Genomic DNA, 7,794 nt, shown 5'->3' with positions numbered 1-7,794 from the left:
TCCCTTTTTTCCTCCCTCCTTCCCACCTACCCTTCCTCCCTTCCTCCTTCCCTCCCTCCCTCCCTTCTTTCCTCCCTGCTTCCCACCTGCCCTTCCTCCCTCCCTCCCTCCCTCCCTTCCTTCCTTCCTCCATCCTTTCACTTCTTCCTCTTTCTTCTCTTCCATTATGTTCTTGTTTTTTTTGTTAATTTGCAAAATAGCTTCACATTTATTATACCAAAATTACATGTATTGAGAGAAACAAATATCCTCTCATAGAGGAAAACTAGAAAACACAATTTGGAGAAAAGTGACTTTGCTTTCTATATAAAGTACAGTAAGATGCTATATCTTTTAGCAATAAACGATATTTATTTTAGAAATAAAACTGTGCTATAGCTAATCGTATTGGTATATATTGTATTCCTTGGGAGAAATGAAGCCATCTCCATTGTGGTCATTCTTCTTAAAGATGACTTCTAAAACTGCATTCTGATATGACTTGTCATGTGGCTTCTCATCGTTTTCAAAGTCCTTTCATAAGTACTGATCTATCTTGGCTTTAGAGTTGCCTGTCCTTGTCCATGTCTATGTCTTTAAATGTTTCAATGCTCCGTGGTCCTTTGGTCACAGCATACAGTTCAATCTCACACATCAACGTTGCGTCAGATGGAATCTTGCCATCACACAAATCGTTAGTTAAAGCACTAAAGTCACATGCATTTCAAGACATGCAGGAGTGTTCTGTGACATGAGGCAAGGACACTTTGCAGAAGTAAAACTTCTTCAAACACTACCAAAGCTTTCATTCCCATATGCTAGTGAAGGAGGTATAATCACTTTTCTCTCTCTCCAGGGCACATATCCATCATAGCAATGTCTAGATCCTCTATGACTTGCCCAACACCAAAACAAACCATTGGGGTGGCCATCATTTTGTGTCCGACTGTAGAAGAACTTCATCCGTCTTAGCCAAGTAGCCATCATAATGGGCATTTAGCAGGGCTCTTTTTCTACTTATTTTAGTGCAGTTTTCTGGACGATGCAAAATTTCTATTTTCCCTTCATCCGTGCGCTCTTTCTTTTGTCCGTAGGCATAAAAACAGCTCCATATACAAAAGAAAATGGGTAGTCTAAGTAGGAAGTGCATGGTTCCCTGAGCAGTTCGCCCAGGACAACTGCGATCCCAACAGCTAGTGCCCAGTGTCGGGTAGCCTTCCCCTCTGGGAGCCCAAAGGGATGCATGACAGCCATGTCACAAAGGGACACTAGGCCCCTTCACTTTCCCCCAGATCTCAGTTGTGTAGTTGCTAGCAGCCGTCCAGGAGTGTGTCTGCCGTCCCCAGGCTAAGAGTGTATAACAAGATTTGAGAGAAATAAAACCCTCACTACCTTTTCTTCATGGTGCTAAAGCTTGCATGAATACACAGAGATTATTGTGATAACTATATTACAATAAAAACGGTCAAAATTAATCAAATCTTCTAACACATGATGTCACTTGTTATGATTTCATAGCTTTCAGATGGGCCAAAATATAATTTAAAACTAACCCAATTAAAATATAAATTAACACCTATGTATAAATATTTATCTCTTTTTTACTTATGGGTAAAGATAAACATAGGCATGACTTCTGAATTTTGCAGTTAATTCATGACAAAGCTTGAAGATTTGTAGACACATTCTCATTTGGTTTCAATACATGTGAAAGATTTAAATATTAGTAGTAGTTTGTGAAACATTCAAATATGTATTGCTCTATATTTACTTTATATTAAACTTTACTTATTTATTGTATGTGTACTTCTGTAAATGTGTGGCATGTGTGTGGTACAGCACACATGTGAATGTCAGAGGTCAGCTTGTAACAATCAGCTCTCTCCTTCCAAAATGTGGGTCCTGGGGATCAAATTCCAGGTGTACAAGTTTGGTGGGAAGCGCCTTTATCCCCGAGTCATCTTGGCAGTCCTCTAAATTCATTCTTTAAAAGGCTGATTGCTAAGTGGCAGAATGACAGTCTAAAGTCTTTTCATTACAACTTATGACTGAAGCTATGTATTTGAGCCAAAATATATTTTGGAAAAATAGTAAGATATTGTCCAAATCATTTAGCAAAATAGCTTAAGTCAGCCAGTTGAAGAAGGAAACATTCTGATAAAGCTTAGCTTATTTAGCTCTGAAATGAGCAAGATTGTTGTGTTCTGATTTTGTGCTCTGCTGCGGACCACGTTTTATATGACAAATGGAAATATTCTGGAGTCTTCTAATTACAAAATATGGAGACATTGGTCTCTTGTAATTACTTCTGAGAATTGGGTGTGAAATGCCCCATTAAATTATTCAGTGAACAAGTACATCCTTTCTAAGCAGCAAGACAATGTTCGCCTTTTATTTTTGTTCATAAAATGCCATCAAAGATTATTTTGAGATGAAAGAGAAGCATTTCCCTTCAAACACTGAATAAACCTACACTCAGCAGTGACACCATTTAAACATGTTTTCATCTGAAATATCATCCAATATCTGCCACTTAAAGGGACCTGTTGTGTTCTCTGCACCAGGGAAAATATGATTTATTGAAATTCTCCATGGGTGGAGGGGACAGCTTTCCTTTCATAGCCTCTCAGTCTTATTTTCAGAACTCACATAAAGCTAAGCAGTATGGTTACTTCCTTATACTACGCATACATCGAAAATATTTTAAACACAGAATGATTTCATTGGTCAGAGAGGCCTTTGAACCCCCCTCAACAATATAGGGTTTTGCTCTCAGTTGCCTACCAGAATTATTAGATGGTAAGAGTCTATTGATGCATACTGCACAGAACTTTGCATCATGAAATAGAGAATGTAAGCCTGAGCTGAGCTAGCTGGAAGCCTCTTCCTGCCCCTGAGCTTTCATAGTGCCAAAAAACGCTATGTAGGCTTCTGGGGAGGGGGGGAAAGGTATCAGTGGCATCCCTCAGCACTGAACACTACAAACTAAATACTAATCTGCTGGGCAAGAAGTGCCAAATTGTGCAATAGTGCCATGTTGGTCACAGAGGTGACAGTTGCTCTCTGCTGGGATTTCAGGCTCATTTGACAGAAGGGTCTCCATGCCCAGCATTGGAAACACATTCAAAAGCTCATAGCAGGGAAGGTTGTGGACCTAACAATCTGGGAAAGGACCAGTAGGCAGGAGAACAAGTTGATGGAGGAGGAGACAAGGTTAAAGAAGGTAGGGGAGAGTAACCAGAAAGCATTATATGTGTGAAACTGCCAAAGATCCCAGTTTTTAAAACCTTACAAAATAAAAAAAAAATGATTTCCCTTTTAGACATATTTTTATGCTAGGTACCATTAATTTTTACTACTTAATACATAGATGCATCATATTTTATTTTGGAGAAATAAAAATAAGAAAGTAACTTTGAACTCCACCCTTTCTGAACTTATCACTCCATATTCATGTCTTCTGCAGGTCACCAGCTACTGTGAGCTCACGAGTGCAATGCCACATCACATCCAGGTGACAGCGTGTCACAGCGCTCTTCCCCATCCTTTGCAAAGTTCCCTGAACCTCGGGATGGGGAGTGGGTGGCAAAGGTTGTCATAGATGATCTGTTCACTTTTGAGACTTTTATCATCGGTCCTAAACAAATGTTTATTTAAAAAAATGGGAGATTATGATAAATGAAACTTAAGGTATAGTTCACAAATATGCAAATAAATTCACAGATAAGTGTGTCTATGCCTCATGGAAATTAGTTTTCAAAGTGAAGTGTTTCTTGGTATTAGCTTCACATATCTAACTTAGAATGTTTCTTAATAATTTTTCAGTCGACTGGAAGATTTGTAAGCAATAGACTTTATTAACAATGGCCTATAAATGTCCAGTAATCTTTATCTTTTAGAGTTATTCCTCAATAGAACTCTAATTAAATATTTTAAATTTACTTTGTGGATGAAGTCATTTAAGGTGGAGCTTTCTTTAAATCTCCTTAATGTGTAGAAAGTACTGTGAAAGTATACAGACAGAAAATGTTTCTTCCCTCTTCTTTTCTTAAAAATTTTATTTATTATTTTTATTTTTTGTGTACGAGTGTATTGCCTGCATGTAGGTAAGTGCACCTGTATCGTGCAATGCCCATGGAGGTCAGAAGAGGCTGTCAGATCCCCTGGGACTGGAGTTACGGACAGTTGTTAGCTGCCATGTGGGTGCTGAAATTCAAACCCAGGTCTTCTGAAAGAACAACCAGTGTTCTTAACTGCTGCGCCAACTCTCCAGCCCCTCTTCCATCCTATTTTCTAAGGACTCTTCTCAAAGGCTTTCCTCTTTCAATATTATTTCTTTCCCTAAGTGGTGGTAAGCTGAGGGCTGTTGTAGACCAGTTTCCTCTCAACTGAAACGTTCCTTCAAGACAAAGCCTGTTGGGACTCAGGAAGAGGTAAATGAACTTCATCGTCTGAGAAAGCTGAAATTGGCAAGATTCTTCAGGGCCCCTCCCACTCCCAGAGTTACATAAGCTGACAGCATCTGCTGGGGAGGAGATGCTCACATCTGACAGGCCCAACAGCTGTTGCTTCTGTAAGTTGTCACCCATGTTGGGGTGAGCTTTGCACTGACGTAGCTCTTCTGAATCAACCCATAATGTCCTGCTCATACTCCTTTAAGTGATCCCAATTAACTCAATGGTTCATCAAGTCAGACTTCCATGAAAGCATTTAGTCTGTTGTAGGTTCCCTTTCCATGGTGAGTAGATGTGTGTTATGTCTCCCAAGGAAAAGTCTTTCACAAAACACACACTGGCCAAGCAAAATTTAACAGTGTATGTATAGCAATGTATGTGTCAAGGTATGCGGCTAAGAGTAATTTACCTTTCAGTTTTTCCTACATGTATTATAATGTATGTTTGATTAGATAGATAGAAAATAGTTAATTTTTAGGAAAAGCTTTAAAAAGCCATTTGGATATCCAAGTCTTAAAAATTGTCATTATACATTTAAAATGCATATAAAGTTGAAAATTAATTATGTTAATTAACCCTATATAACAATACTAGAAACAGTATCTACATTATTTAATTTATAAATGCAGTAATAGCTTTTACAAACTTTACTTATAATTTTCCTATGCACAAATGGCATAGTTAATTAAGATAATATTCATTTATAATTTACCGCATGTGCATATAGATTTTACCTCTTCTGATAAGGGCTATCATGTGTAAAGACCTAGACTCTGATAGTGTAGATTCCACTTTCAGTGAGACTTAATAAATTTTTCTGTCATGGAGTCCACAATATTTATTTATTATTGATTTTACTGATTAGGGGCATAAGAAAAAATAAAATGCTTTATAATATTTTACAAAATAAATTCCATATTGGAATGCAGTTTAGCAATTGGAATTTGTGAGGCTTTTAGGCTCTGCAGTAATAGGTCATGTACTGTCACCAAGAAGAATCTGAGTTCACGAGGACAAATTGAAAACTCTTCCACAAAATATGTCTGTGTATGCATTCCTAAAGTACATCCCAAGTCCATGCTCCAAGCTTTAGGTATAAAGAAAGTAGCACAGGTGTGCTCTGGAGAATTTGATTGACTCAAGGCATCAGTCTTATCTAGCTGTGAACACTGGGTGTAAACTACAGTAACAACCTCCTTGTCAAGGTGGACCCTCCGTAACTATGGTGCCATGGCTGTTATGGGGGTAAGTAACTGTTCTCTTGGGTTTGAGGCTTATTTCACAAAAGGGACTTCATGACTGGTAATGTAAACCCAGGAGGCCTTAGACCCTAGGAGGGGAACTTACTAATCTTATTTAGCTAAAGTGACATCTCCAAGTTGCTTGCCAAATGCTTATGTTTATAACCGTAGACAAATGCTGCTCACAGCCTCAATAAGAGACTTTTCTGTACAATGAACATAAGTGTAGAGAAACAAGGCTACTCAACATCCTGAGAAAAAGTGATAGTTGAATGTTCAGTCCTAAACAGCACCACTGTGCCCCTCCCCTCAGCCCAGGGCTCAGGGACTGTAACCGAAGAGTCAAAGGAATGCAAGAGCAGAAGATGGGAGGCTGTGACATGCCGGCTTTGGGGCAGGACACAACCAGTGCAGTGAGCATTGAACATGAGCCGTGGCTGCCCCAAACGGACCTGCACAAAACTAGGCCTGTCAACAGTCAAGTGTGGCCTGGGGAGGGGCTCATGGGTCCCATCTTCCCCTAGTGACCTACTGGCTGCCAGTGGATTCTGTGTAGGTGGTCACTGCCCTCAGTGGTATACTCAGTCATGAACCTACCAGGCCCCAGCAGATAGCTCCAACCCATGGTCCCACGGATGGCCCTGATTAAGCTCAGTGGGTCGCCAAACAAAACAAAAAGACATGAATTTCAGAAAGGGATTTTTAAGAATGGAGGAATAAGAGGCTGGGGGACAGATAAGAGAGGGTACAGGATGACATGTATTAGAATGCACTGTATACATGTCTGAAATTGTCAAAATTCAAATTTAATAAGTCATTTTTAAAATAGACAGAAATCTAACAGCCATGTGTGTTTTACTGACCCTGTTGTAGGTTGACTGGGGTCTGCTCTCACTCCCTTATGAGAGATTAATTAGCACCTGTGTAATTTTTACATAAAACTAATGAACTCTTCTTCAAGGGAGGTGATGTTTCCTCTGAATTTTAGGAGATCATTTCACATCATGGTTATTCGTTCTTATTACAACCTATGTCAGACCATGCTCTTTCCTTTTGAACTTTGACTTTGTAACTTATGCACAGATAAAATAAGATTAACTTGGGTCTCTGCCCTCTCAGCTGCACGTGCCCAGCTCCTTTAGAATAATGATCAAGGTTTGAATTGCAACAACCAATCAGATGTCCTCTATTCCTCAAGTCAGTTCTGATGTCACACTTTGAACTTCAGTCCAAGAATGTACCTGATGGGCAAGCGATGAACTTTAGACATCTCTGTGATGTATAATATGCCTTATCCAAGCTTGATGTTCCTCTCTTCCTTTTCCTGTGTGTGCACATATTTGTGTGTGTGTGTGTGTGTGTGTGTGTGTGTGTGTATTTGGGTCTACCTAAACATGTGTGTCCACTCTTGCAAGACTCAGGTTGATGTCAGGGATCTTCCTAAACTACTCTTCAATCTTACTCTTTGAGGCAGTTCTCTCAGTCAAACCCAGAGTTCACCGATATGGTTACACTTACTAGCCAGTTTGCTCTGTGGATCCTGTCTCTACCTTCCAGACTGGAATTACACATCGGCCAGCACACACTCCCCTGGCATTTACTTGAGCTACTGGTGATCAGAACTCAGATCTCTAGACGTGGGTGCCAAGGGATTTACTAAACACACAGCCCTAACCTTGGCCTTTCTTCAACATGGGCATGCGTATTAATTTATGCCATCCCAGGGAGTTCCTGCACAGTTCTGGGGCTCTCCAACTAAGATCCGTAGGATGAAATTTAAAAGGAGAGAGAGAGGACACCTTGCTTTTTGTTGTTGTTGTTTTTAGAAGATAAATACTAAGCTTGGAGATTCTATAGACAATTCTGCTAAATTCAATCATGAACCACCAGAAAGTCATTCAAGAAACTGATATCAGATGCTCAATAATCTTGTCCTGTTCTAGATAAACCACTAAGCCACTACTTTGTAAATATATTAAAAGGTTTCATAGTGTCAAAAGTCTCCAAAGCAACAGGGACTTTTCTTTGTTTTAACCCATCAAATGCTGGTGAGGATGTTGAGTATTTAGCCTATAAGGATTGTTAAGAAAGTCTTTATGTGTCTTATCTTAGCTTGAAAT

At 39.4% G+C, this 7,794-nt stretch overlaps 1 protein-coding gene and 1 pseudogene across 8 annotated transcripts in view; both read right to left on the bottom strand.

Moving 5' to 3' along the window:
- Naaladl2 (N-acetylated alpha-linked acidic dipeptidase like 2) overlaps nucleotides 1-7,794 on the bottom strand; it is a 1,296,606-nt gene that overhangs the window by 592,191 nt on the left and 696,621 nt on the right. The window lies entirely within an intron of this gene.
- LOC103728959 lies at nucleotides 379-1,214 on the bottom strand (annotated as a pseudogene).

This window comes from Nannospalax galili, unplaced genomic scaffold (assembly GCF_000622305.1).
Source record: "Nannospalax galili isolate Female #2095 unplaced genomic scaffold, S.galili_v1.0 scaffold572, whole genome shotgun sequence".
Lineage (NCBI taxonomy): Eukaryota > Metazoa > Chordata > Mammalia > Rodentia > Spalacidae > Nannospalax > Nannospalax galili.
The sequence above is the reverse complement of the archived record's forward strand: the minus strand, read 5'-3'. Positions and strand labels throughout refer to the sequence as shown.